The sequence below is a fragment of the Triturus cristatus genome, chromosome 5_2 (assembly GCF_964204655.1).
Source record: "Triturus cristatus chromosome 5_2, aTriCri1.1, whole genome shotgun sequence".
Taxonomy (NCBI): Eukaryota; Metazoa; Chordata; class Amphibia; order Caudata; family Salamandridae; genus Triturus; species Triturus cristatus.
In genome coordinates, this window is record NC_140588.1 from 637,014,123 (window position 1) to 637,019,225 (window position 5,103).

The 5,103-nt window shown below is 43.8% G+C and overlaps 1 pseudogene; it reads left to right on the forward strand.

Annotated features, from left to right (window-relative positions):
• Window positions 1–3,419: 3,419 nt before the first annotated feature.
• On the forward strand, window positions 3,420–4,787 carry LOC146829109 (Golgi to ER traffic protein 4 homolog pseudogene; annotated as a pseudogene).
• The last annotated feature ends 316 nt before the right edge of the window (window positions 4,788–5,103 follow it).

Genomic DNA, 5,103 nt, shown 5'->3' on the forward strand with positions numbered 1-5,103 from the left:
TTGTATCACGGTGTGCTCAGGAGCCCAATCTCAACTCTCTCTGGCCAAATTAATGATGTCATAACCAAGGCATAGAAGTACTGAATCACCTACAACTCAAAATCACTTACATACATGTGAAATCCTAAAGTGTTTTGTCCAGGTCTGTAGCAGAAAGTTTCTTGCATCTACATCAGTCAGTCCCATATAAAAATGTCCAACACTACCATACCTATGTGTCAATCTAAGATCACCATGGCACCTTGCCCTACAAATTGCATTAGCTGTTGGTTGAACACAAAATATATAATTATCCATGTCACATGTTGGGAATCCACACCATGTACCTAGCAAATAGCCATGCTAAAATGAGTGAACAAATCGAAGGCTATGCAAGTGTCATGTATGCAAGCAATGACATCAAAGGTGGGAAAAGGACACATGTATGTGTGAGTGTCAAACATGTTAACATTGTCACAACCTAAATAGGGCTGCATATATGCCAGATAATCCAATCATAGCTTTGTCACTTTGCACATATAGTGACGGCAAATAACAGAGTGGTCAAGAACATTTAAAAATACCTATCATAGTAATCTACTGCCTAAACATGAAAGTCATCATGGAGAAGTGCCCAAAGCAGCAGGACATGGTCAACACTTGCAATGACACATAGTACTTGAAGAAACATGTCTAAACCAATGGTCAACAGTATCAAACACATATTGGCCAAAACTGTAAGAAATGTGTACTTGTTTGCCACCATAAATAACACACATGAACAGTTATGTCTCTGTAAAAATGTGCATAATCAGCATAATAATTTACTGTTATATTTTCGTTCTGACAGCTGACCAAGGATATGGGGTGCAGCCATGGGTCATGACTTCATTCACCCATCCTCAGATGTAGGCTAAAGAACTGTATAACACGGCACATAGCAACATGAGGATTGTTGTGGAGAGGAATTATGGAGTCCTAAAGTCCAGGTTCGGATTTCTGGATGTGTCAGAGGGAAGACTACTGTGCTACCCCCTACGGTCTACAAAATAATCATAATCTGTGCTATATTGCACAACTGTATCTGTATAAAAACAAATGCCTTGTGGAACTATGAGCCACTACATATGAAGGGAGTGAGTGAGGATGAAGACAACGAAGGTGACATCCAGCACACATTGATCGGTCTGCAGAGGTATGACCAGATTGTAGCAGATTTCTTTAGCTAAACTATATCACCTTATAGAAAAGAGACAGAAATCATGTCAACATATCAACGTATAAATAAATTCCAGAACTCATGAAATGTGCTGTCCCTTGTTAAAGTCAATGTAAAAATCAAGTCACTCAGATCTTTTCAACTAGATGTAGGCTCTACATGTAACAATCATGTTGTCTGAGCTGTTGATCAACATGGAAGCATAATTTTAAAAAAATAATCAATCAACGCAGCAAGACAATGTGCTACAGTGTGCTGCATTAAAGGGACAGAGCAGGATTGGCACATATCTAAATATTAATGGTCAATTGCTGTCCTCATGCACTTAAGCAGTGCAGTGCACAGCTGTCAGTGTTTTTATGTTTTGCAGCAGCAAAGTGTGTGTTCATATGGTACTCAGTGATTGGTGAAACACAAATCTCCCCAAATGAGGCAAACCCCTTAGTCAACTGTGTCTCATCAATGGACTAGTATGCAGATTGGCAGCACTTTAAAAGGAGCAAATGTTGTCGCAGATACCATCACAGTACATGAGTGACAGTTGTCATGGACAAAGGCCTAGCCTCAGGTGTAGATTTTAAAATGTCATATGTAAAGAAGGCATACATGCATGGGTCAAGATCCACTAAACACTACCCATATGGCACCTTTCTGGGGCAGTTTGAGGTAAATATCACATCTGCCCACGGTTTGACAGAACAAACGTTAACAGTATTTGCACAGCAATGCAAGGATGCTCAAAGGCTTGTAACAGAACACATTAACCAGATGAAGTAGCAATGTGATGCATTAACCAAAGAAATAGAACTAGGGAGATGTTTGCCAAACATCACATCACATCAAGAATACAGGGATGGTAAATGTGTGAAGCGTCCATGTCAGAGGTCAAGCACAAATGTATATGTACCTACACAGCCTCACTGACTATGATGCAATGAAGATGTAGGATATGCAATTACCCCTGCATGTTGAGTACTGTACCAAGGCCCTGAGGGTAGAACTGCATAGTTGTGTGGCTCACCAACTCTGGTATATACCCAAAGGTGACCAGGGAATATACATGTGGTCCATGACATAGGCCTGTTTTAAGTATTGCAGTCGACTTGGACCAGGATGGCCACAAAACCACCTGCACACATAATAGATGTACCCTACTGCCTTTGCTAGGATTAGGAAAGAGCTCAAATGTGGATGGCAGCATGGTGTATAGTGAGCAGTAGTAGTGTAAATTACCATTCAACTCTGATACCCTGCAGTGAGGCCTACTGGCTCACACACCTCTTTAAAAGGTCTGTTGCTGTGCATTACACTGATCCCTGACCAACAACAGGTTGTTCAGTAAATACAAGAATGATAAAAAACATGCACAGAATGTATGTGCCTGTGCAAGACATACTCAACACATCATTTGAATTATTACACAGTGTGCACATGGGCAATCTGTGTCTGCTGGTACTTGGTGTTCTAAGTGGCACACTCTAAAACAGTTAAAATGCAGTGTAGAACTAAACAGCGGTGTAGAGTAATAAGTATTGCCACGCAGTGCAGTAAGTCACTTTGCTGCACTGCACTGCGTGACAGGGAAAGGGCAAGAATGTGCTGTATATATAATATCATTGCTTATTCCTGTTTTTCCCCTGTTGTGGTGCCGTTATGGCTGCCTAACGCCAACTCAGACTCCTTGCCCCTTGGTGCATGGGTGCCTGTCTTCTATGCAGGAAAGCTTTTTGTGCTTGAATGGTCACCTTCAAGCAAATATAAAACCCTGACATGCATATTCCTTTAGCTATGTTGTGGCTGAGTGCAGCACGCATTGAAAGAGAAAGAGTCACTGCTAGCCTTCAGCCTAATGTCCGCTATGATGGCGGAGCAGGAGGGCTCAAAGAATAGCGCTAGGAACCGGGGCGGCGCACAATGAGTGGGAGGCAATCTCCGTGCTAGCGTGGAGAAGGGAGGCTACTATGAAGGGCACCAGATGTACCCAGGTGGGCAACTAGAGCCAAATTTCGGGGGGGGGGGTTAAGTCTTCAAGCCATAGGCAGAGTGGCTGTAAGAAGGGGTGAAAACACAACAAAAGCCTCATTAACGAGTAAATGGTCTTTTAAAGACCTGTGAAGTACTCGGGTGCGGCTGCAATTAGACGGACGCCAGCCCGCGAGGCTGTCTCAGCCGGGCTGACACACATGTGGGGGGGGGGGGGGGCTGTAGCCCGGTGAGCCCAATGGGTGTTGCGCGTCTGGATGTACCGGACCCTGTTCTTCAGTATATATCTCAAAACAAACATGTAGGGGCAAGAGAATTAATGTACTCCGGGGCTCTGTTGTTCTTCACTCATAATCAGCAAAACAGTGCTGCTGATCTCTCAATGCTAGTTTCGGAATCTTTAGAGCAGTCTGATGCAAAAGTGATGGACGATCGCTTAGAAAACTTGGCAAAATTGTTTAGCCTGATGGATCCAAACTCCCTGAAAGAGTAGCGTGTGTGTCCAGAGCTTTGAAATGGCCTTGAGGTGGATCTGACAAACTTGGTCATCCAAAGCTGCACCGGTCTCATTTTATGGAAAGAGCAAAACTATTGCGAATCTCGATATCACTTCTTCACAGATGGCGAAGGCTGTGCAAACATGCTTGTAGAATATTCAGCCAATCGTGGGTATCGAAGCGAGATGGTCATGTTTGTGGTTCAAGTCGTTTTACAATTCCTGTGTTTAAAAAACAAAACTAGTTCTTCCGTGGATTTTACAACATATACTCAAAGGCGTCCTTCAATTGAAACAGGACCTCCGTTTGTACAACCGTTATTAAATTTCATTTGGTTCCTGTTACTGGCAGTAGAAGTTGGAAAATTAACAGTATTTACTGTCTTATGTGAACAGTATCAGCCATCCCTAAAGAGAGACCCTGGGGCAGATTTACAAGGAAGTGCCGCAGCGCGGCACCGCAAGCCCTTTGGCTGCGCCAGGCTGCGGCACTTCCGAAGCACACGAATGTGACATATTTACAATAATATGTTGCATTCCTGTGCTCTCCCTTGTGCTGGCGCCCAAACAGCTGCCATGCCGTGGTGCAAGGATGCTTGCATCATGGGGAGATTGTTTTTGTGCAGGAAGGGGCACCTTCCTGCACAACAACAATCACTACAGGCATTTTCCTTTTTCAATGTGTGCTGTAGAATGCAGCACGCAGTGAAAGAGAAAAAATGTTTTCATTTCTCCTCGTTGCGCCTCACTACGCCACCCCAAGTGGCAACGCATTTCCAGATTTAGGATTCCTCATAAATCTGGAAATGTGTCTAGTTCCATGGGTGTTGCGTGGGAACACCCAGAGCAACATCCATGGAACGCCCTTTTCACGCAAAGTGCTGCGTGTAAAGGGTCCTTATTTACAAGGACAGGAAAAGTCACAGAGGGTGTCCTTGTAAATATGGAGCAGAAAAATACGCCAACGGTACGTCACAAAAAGTGACGTACTCATGGCGCAGGGGGCATGTAAATCTCCCCCCAACGTATAATGAGTACCTCGAGAGGATAGGACAGCTATTTTTTGGAGTACCGCCTAAGCAGAATGAATTTGAGATATATGATTACTAAAAAGACCAAATCCGAATTCTAGTATGGCAAGTTCTTGCTATGCAGCTGCCAACACTCGATATATTCTGTTAAGCAATGGCTACAGTAGTTGGATCTCTAATATTTATCAGTAGCGGTCCCTGGAGGGAGTTCCGTGGGACGGTGAGGCGGGGCGGGGGAGGGGCAGGGTGGGGAAATGTAAACACCGGAATATGGATCAACGGAGGTAAGTACACATTTAAATAAATAAAACAAATTCCTTTGAGCGCGCTGAATCGCATAATGTGATGCAGCGCGCGCAACAAAGCAAAGAATCTACACTTTTTCACGCACAGCC